Source organism: Theobroma cacao, chromosome 3, assembly GCF_000208745.1.
Source record: "Theobroma cacao cultivar B97-61/B2 chromosome 3, Criollo_cocoa_genome_V2, whole genome shotgun sequence".
Taxonomy (NCBI): Eukaryota; Viridiplantae; Streptophyta; class Magnoliopsida; order Malvales; family Malvaceae; genus Theobroma; species Theobroma cacao.
The window spans coordinates 12696312-12705177 of NC_030852.1; positions in this window are offsets into that span (position 1 = coordinate 12696312).

The window sequence follows — 8866 nt, forward strand, 5'->3', positions numbered from 1 at the left end:
GGTGAAAGAGTGAAAGAGAACAAAAGGTTCTATGAAGAAGTGTTCAAAAGCATGAAAATTGAAGCTAGAGAGAGAAAGTTATGGAAGCTTTATGAAAGGCTCCCATGGAGATGAAGAAACGTGAGATGGGAAGAGAAGAAGAAATGGTTGGAAGCTACTGGAAGTTTGCTGGAGCTTTAGAAATTTATATCTAAAGTTTATCCATTTCTCACATAAATTACCAAAATGCCCTTAACATGGTGACTTTGTCTTTCTCCCATCCTTTGTGCAACCTTTTACTCTTTTGACACTAGGGCAAGGTCCATAATAGTCTAGAAATACTCGGGTTCACGAAAACATTAAAATTTAGACCCAAGATACAAAATGACCATTTTGCCCCTATCGTGGAAATTATCATTATTTTTATCTTCTTCATTTATTTTACCATCATAAACATCATTCATTCATTCCTTAGGCCTATTTAGACCTTAATAGCATAAAAAAAACCCACTTGTAGGAGCTCACCAAGAGAAATTATGAAATTACCCTTGGTCTACATTATCGCGTCTACTTCTAGTTATGTGTCTATGGAGATTGAGATTTCATAGGTTCATATCCGAATTACCCTCTTTAACTCAATAATTAACCTCAATTGGCATCCATAAACTTTATTAGCCACTGTATCAAAATACTGGGTACTACACGATGAATGCATGCTAGGCCGATCACTTATCTGCAAAAGGGGAAATAAGGGGGTGAGTCTCACAGACTCAGTGATCATCAGCTCCATGAGTAGGGCATAGATGGGAAACAAGCTTAGAGCAAATAATTTGAAGGATAAAACCAGGTTATAAAATGATAACCCTATAAAACTAAATAACAAATAAGGTATTTGTGCATTGTAAAAATAATGTCGTGAAAATCATAGTACAATACTTTCCTTGGCAAACAATGTCGAAATCAAAGCATAGTAAAATAGATTTCAATTGACGAAATCATTTATTTCCTTCACAAATACAAATGGCCATATAAAAACAGGCACACTCCCAAACTGTGTGGCGTTTAAAATTAACCGAGTACATCCACATACATCAAGTCATGATCAACATATAAAGCATTGAAAGCTTTCAATTAAAAAGGGGAGTTGCGAAAAAATCGGTATCTCTCCACCATGTGAAAGAGTATGAGTCTAAAAACTCTTGAGACTCTCGAGTAGGTAATCATAAATAATTAACCCGTGGACCCTCTTCCACATAATAACATCCGGGAAGGCCCTCTTTACCAGATTCCCACAACCATGGCAGTCTCGATGATGTTGGTTGACATCAGAGAAATCATATGGTCGCAACCACGTTTATCAACTTGTGGCCTTGCCACGTCTAATAGCCCGTCGATGACCCAAAAGGTTCTCTAGCTAGAGCTCACTTATGCACAGGGGTCACACTATCTGATGTGACAGTCAGCCTACTCTCGATGCTCTCGATTTTTCAAGATCGTTTTTAAAACCAAATCAAGGTTTTCAAGAGTTTTTCTTTAAATCATTTGAAAACAAGGTTTGGCAACCTTTCAAAACTATTTTTCACATTAGAATGCATGGGGAAAACATTTGCATAAAGTTCGTACTAAAACTAGCTCACTAGAATTTGCATTTAAGCCATTTATCAAGTGTAATTAACTATGCACATCACACAAAGATACAAGGCACAATTTTGATGCAAAACATTGCAAAAGGGCTTGTTTCTTGGTTTTTAAAACACTTTACATATATCATATATATATATATAGTATACACAAAACACCTTCAAACTCAATTTGCATTCACAAATGCCTATTGTTTCTACCAGCTCATGCTTTCCACAAAAGCAGTGTATAAATCATTCCAAACCATGTATTCAAATCACTTATCATTTTCTAGCAACTCTTGCTTTTCACAAAGGCATTGAATAATACTATTCATATACTTTGATATAGCATAGAATCTTTTAAAATTGATACCCCATACTCACCTTATAATGGCGGGATGTTACTTCATCACTAATATTTCCTCAATTGCTTACTTTATGCTTGTAGCAATAATCCTTGCTTTGTCAACTTCCTGACATCATTTCAATCCAATACATTTAATAAGCTTGCTGCCATTATATTCTACACTTGTTGTTCACATTTAATTCTATGCTTTCATATCTTATTCTTAAGAGATAACCGTTTACACTAAATCCTTAGTGTAAACTTTTGAATTACATAAACCTGACAACTTGTTTATGACTTCAAATGCCCATGTCAATCTTTCTAATAACATTGTCATGTTCAAACTGTTATTTCCACACTATTAATCACATATAGGGCTGCAACTCTATATCCGATTTCACCAAGTAATTTCTAAGCTTATATGCACTGTTATTCACATTTAACACGTTGCCACTAAGCACAATATCAATTTCCATTCATGTTGCACCAATATTATTCAAATTGCACCAACATTCTTAACCTTTTAAAGTCTTTTAAAACAACATATGTCTACAATTTCTTTTTCAAGCTTTCAACTAGCATAATTATTTCCTAACCGTACTGAAGGCATCACACAACCATTTCGTGTTCAATGCGTTACCTTTGTGATGGCTTGGATCTTGCATGCAACTTCAATATTCTTCCAAAGCTTTAATTATCAAGCTGCCACAATAACTCACAAATAAATTCCCAAGATTTCCTATCAACCGTAGGATTAAAAATGTAAGATTATACTTACCTTTTTCTTTATACTCCAAATCCACTATATAGCCGTGTAAAATCAACATGCATGCTTTTGGTCCTCTGATTCTTTGAAGATCTTGCTACCACAAAATGTTTCTTATCGTTACAACTGGTTTTCAAAACATGCATGCAAGCAAAATCACATGTTGGTCCCAAGTAAATGTGCTAGAGGCGGGTGAATAGCACTTTTTACCTCTTACAAAAATTGACTTCTAATTGGGGACAAATGCAAGATAAAAGAAAGGTTTAAGGATGAATAAAAACTAAAAATAGAGCAGACAATCACACAAGAATTTATAGTGGTTCGGTCCAAGACCTACATCCACTACCTTGATTGTTCAACCAAGGATTTTCCAAACCAATCACTATGAATGGTGAAATTCACAAGCTTTCACCAAGCTTTACAATGGCTTTTACTAGGCTCAGCCAAAACCTTTCACAATGGTTTTTACCGGGATCAACCAAAACCCAACAACTAACTTTTCTAGGCTAAGTTAGAACCTATACACTTAATCAAGCAATCCAAGCTTGAATAAATTCCCTTAGAGTGTCTCGCACACTCTAAGCATACAAGATGAAGAAAAGATGAAGCACAATTGATCACTTAGCTGATCTGAGATGTACAAAACTAAGCTCAAACACTTTTTCAAAAGATAGGAGTGAAATACAAGTGAAAAAAGAAGGTTTTTTTTTATCTTTTAAGCTCAAAATCACTTTGAATGGCTTCTCTATCTTATTTTCAACTGTTGAAGAGGCTTTAAATACTTACAAAATCAATTCTGGCCGTTGGAGATAGAAACTAGCTGTTTCTACTTGTTATTTTGTCTTCTAGTGCTCAATTCAAATTTTCTAACAGAATGATCTTAGTTGACTAACTGCGGTCTTAGTCGACTAAGTTGTCATTGTTTTCTGATCCCAGTTTTTGGCAGTGAGCACTTAGTCGACTAACTTCCTTCTTAGTCTATTAAGTTGTTTCTATTTTGAAGTCCAAATTTCTGGTAGTATGCTTTTAGTCGACTAACTTACTTCTTGGTCGACTAAGTCTTCTTTGTCTCTCAATCCTCTTGAGCCTGCCAACTTCTAATTTGAATTTTAGGTAACTAACACCCTACATTATCCAACTAAGAGGCTTCTGTTTGTATCTAGCACCTGCTTAACTGATTAAATCTTGTGTTAACCAGTTAGGACTAATATGTCTTCATTAAAGCTCTTTCTTCTTTTCTTGTTTAACCAATTAACCCATTTTGTAATTGCATAAGCATCTTGACTTGCTTTCATATACTAAATATATTAATGAATTTAAGCTTTTTCTTGCACACTTAAACAATATAATCAGACATCAATGAATGGGAATATTTTGCTATCATCAAAACATATAGAGTCAACATTCTCTATCTCTTATTTTTGATGATGACAAAACACTCATAGATTAATAGTGCAATGTCTATGTTCAATATAAATACTTCAAATCTTTATGCATAATGAGTTGCTCCTCCTTAGTCAATGCATCTAGTTTTCTTTAAAGATTTGCAATAAACTATTTATAATATCCATAATAGCTAAACAAGATATATAATGCCCACAATAGCTAAGCAAGATATATTGAATATCCATAATAACTAGCACATAATATTCAATAAAATCATAACTAAGCATCACACACATAAATTAAACATGAAAACCTATCACACTCAATTTAACTTAGTTTTCCTTCTCTTCTTTTTTTGCCATCATTAAAAAAGATATTCAAAACTCCCCCTTAATGAGTGCATCTAGATTTTCCTTTAATTTTTAAATCAGACCTTAATGAATAGGAATCATAAGCACTCATATACTTAAGTCATACAAGCTTATAGATATAGTTTAATAACTTCAAGAGTCAAGCTTGTGTCTATGTAAGAACAAATGCATGGGAGTTAAATCATTGCAAGAAATTGTCAAAGATTACTCAAATAATGTTCAAGCAAATTTGATCATTTTGTCATAATCAAAACTATAATAATTTTAAAGCTAACATCATAACTCTTACCTTCCTCTCTTTTGAATAGTTAAACCGAAGCACTAATCTCCTTCAGGCTTCAAATATACACTTTGAATGGTAAGGGAGCATCAAGACTCAACAAGGAAGAAGTAAGAAATGCACGATTTCTCTTGAATCCTCACAAACCCAAGCCTTCCTCCATTTTTTCTCTTTCTGTTTTCTTTCGCTTTTCTTCCTCTCTAGTGGAGCTCTCAAGAACAATTTCTTCTTTCTTTTCCTCTCTCAATGGCCGGTTCTCTCAAGCTTCTTAGGCCCAATTTTTTTGTTCTCTTTTACTCTTTGGAATTTGATATTTATATGGCCACCCATGTAGCGAATCAAATTGCATGCACACATTTACCTTTTTTATTCTATTTGACCACCTTGCCAACCTATAAGATTTCATGCACCAATTTCCTTTCTTCCACATTGGTCAAATATCTTCCTGTATTATGCATATTCATTCTTTAATCTATCTTCATGCATTCTTAATGCATTGCCATTTCATCCACCTTACTTATGTCCAATAGCCTTTCATGCATTCTCCCACATTATTTCTCATTTGGCCTCCCATTTAGCCAATAACATTACATGCATATATATTTCCTTTCTTTTAATCCAACATTGCCACCAAGTGTCCTCCATGCAAAAATTCTTTATGCTTTCTTTAACTAGTAAAATCACATGCACATTTCACCTCGTGCATTTGTCTTCTTCCTTTTTATTTGTCACATGGGGGTCCCACTTGTTCCCCACTAAGATTACACCTTTATATACCATCTTTTGCATGTAATAGTATTGTCATATGCATATGCCAATATTCCACATAACCTCATTTTTTCATGATTAATTATTTTCTTTTCATCCAATTTTGAATGCAACCAATAATTTCTCTATCTAAATAATATAATATAATATAAATGAATAAAATATTATTTTATTCATGTCATCTAAAAGTTCTATTTTTGGTCTCCCCCACTTAGACTTAACCTATCTTTCGCAAGATGCGACCTGTTCTGGCATCAAATTATTTTAATGTTATTTTATTCCAAAATTCTTTGCTTGTCTCCTTGGGTCCCAAAGTGTCTCACTTTGCCCTAGTTCATTTCCAAATCACCTTTTAACTCCGCTAACTCATCATCAATAAAATATTATTATTTATTATTATTTTTTCACGTACAAAATATTTTATTCCAAAATACTCCTTCCACCTGTCTCCGCTTTTTCACACTTAATTTAGATTCAATTGACCCTCGTCCTATCGATACAGTCGTATTGGCTTCTATACGTGGGTACGAGGTGTTACATGCATATTGATGCACTACTCATGTAAGATGACTCTACTAAATAATCCAACATGAATGATTGGATAATAATCTTTATTCAATGTAATAAATTCAAAAAAGTTGAATACATTGAATAAGATAAACATATTTTGTGCACATCATAAGATTAGTGGGAGTAAGATAAGTTACTCATTAAAAGTGTATAAGATGGATTTTTTAGTCTAAGAAAAACAAAATGGGACTAAAGAGTTAGAGCCTAAAAGGGGACTCAACAAAAGAATTTAAGATGACATGTTAAAGGAGTTTAACATAGAGAGAATTCTAAATGTTAAAAGTGACATAAAGTCATGATTGAGCAGTTTTATTGGACTAATTCCAAAACAAGAGATAACTACATGATTATATCAATAATCGGATATAAACCTTTTGTTTAGGCTACAAAAGAAGAGATATTTGGATCATTGGTTTAATCAACCAATAAATGATTCTTAGTTGTTAAAGTAATAACAAGAGCCATAATAATGGAATCAAAGTCTCGTTGTGATCTAAATTAGTATTTCTATTATAACAACGGAGATTGTCGAACATGTAATTTAACATGTTCTCAAATATTGCAATTTGAGTTGTCTTAGTAGAGACACAGTTGCTAAGCAAAAAAGTTCGATACTGGATACGTTAGCAATTGACTGAAGTGCAAGTGGGAGATTGTTGGTATATGCCCTTGAGCCAATTGGATTGGTCAAGGAATATATATTGTCATTTAATGCATATTTAATTGCATAACTATATGTGATAGAGGTTTTCCTTCATGTTAGTGCTATAATAAGGAGTTATTAAGTACCTATTAGATGAAGCCCATGGAACATAATGACCTTGCAAGAGAATTGTAAAGTTGTTACAATTATGAAATCACTATGCATCAAAGCCATGCTCCTAAAATTGTTCTTGGTCATTGTATTGGTAAGACAGGGTATCGATAATGCTCAAATACTGGTACATGTTAAGCCTCCTTACTTGAAAAGTGAGTAATCAATCTCATAGATTGAAGTATATGGGAAACTTGAGGATAACATGTGGGTTCTTGTTAAAGAACAAGTTCACTGAACATGACCTGCTATGAGAACTCCATTTGGTATTTCACTAAAGTGTTTATGGAATATGTTTTCATGTGATAGTTGTGCAACTAGTCCTCCAACTTCATACACCAGGTCATCTTGTATGGGGAATGACATACTTTGATTTCACCCCTATGGATTTGGAGGCTACCAAATGCCTAAACAAAGTGTGTTTGGGTATGCCATGAAGCATGCGAAGGTGAATGAATGGTTAAGAAAGGATTCATCACCCTAAGTGATATGAGGGGATGTATTTCACTTGTTCTCAATTCTTGTTTAACTTGTATAAAGTGTTTGGCCAAAGCATAATGAATTTAAGGAAAGTTAGTTTCCTAAATTCATAAAGTTAGTCATGAATTATGAGAACTAATATGGAATGTTATAAGTAGACATTGAACCATGCTTCATGACATATCCGGGACATTTGATGAAAGGATTGTATTGCACTGAGAGGCTTGTCACTGAAGGGCTTTGTCAAATTATTTAATTGACTCTCTAACATTTGGGTGGTCATGATGTATTGCTATATATTGCTCATGATCTATAAATATAAATTAATTATCAAATTGATATTTGATTAGGATTTATACTTATTGCCAACATGTTAGAAGCCTAATGGGTCACACACATTAAGTGACATGATTGGGATTAAATAAGGATAATTAATTAAGTTAGACTTAATTAGAATAGACCAAAATAAAGTGAGAAATTAGTTAAGTTCACAGAGGCTTAATTATATTAAAATATAATTGTTGTAGTTAGGGTTACAATTTAGTTTGGCTATATAAATATATTATGTTAGCAAACTAAAACTCTAAGCCTTTAGCCACTTCTCAGCCTTTTCATAAATAAAAAGAAGAAAAATAGTTTTCTTTGTCTGACAAAAATAAGATTTGATAAGAACTTTTGGCCTTTTGTTTTGGAAACAAAACTTGCTAGCATAAATAAAAAATCCTGCCTTGGAGAAGTCTTATTTGGTCACTGTGTGGATTACTGTTAGAGGCCAAACACTTGGGTGGCTGAAGATTTGACAAATCTTAAAAGTGAAGAAGCAAAGATTTTGATTTAATTGGCTCTTGATTATGATATCTAGAGCAAGGCATGTAACTCTTAAACTTATGAATATTCATAATTAATTAGAAAATTACATGAAAAACATAAACATTGATCCTGTAGGATTTGGTTATTTCTCTGATTAAATGCTAGTTTACTATTTCATTGTGTTATATTTTTAATTTCTTGATTATTTTCATATTTGAGCATGAGGTTGAATCCCAGCAGTAAAGTGTGTCAAGGAGGTACCATTAAAGACACAGGAAAAGAATCCGATTTCAAAGTTTTCTCAACAAGGGAGGTTAAGAAGGAGCAAGATGTTAGTGTAAGCCATACAAGCCAATCAATTTTGTGCTTGTAAAGCACTACATTCATTAGTCATATTACATGTTAAATACATTATGGATATTTACATAATGTATGAGGTATTTCTTTATCCATGAGTTTATTTATAAAGAGTTAAGAGAGACTTGTGTAGACAAAGTTCTTCAAACATAATGGCCTTGCAAAGAAATTATAAAGGTTATAATTATGAGATTCAGATGCATCAAAGCCTTGTTCCTGGTCATTGTATTGTCAGGAATAAGTGTTGGAATAGGATCTTAATGGATTAATGTGATTGTGTAAAGCATGGATTTAAAAAATTTCTTTAACAATGGAAG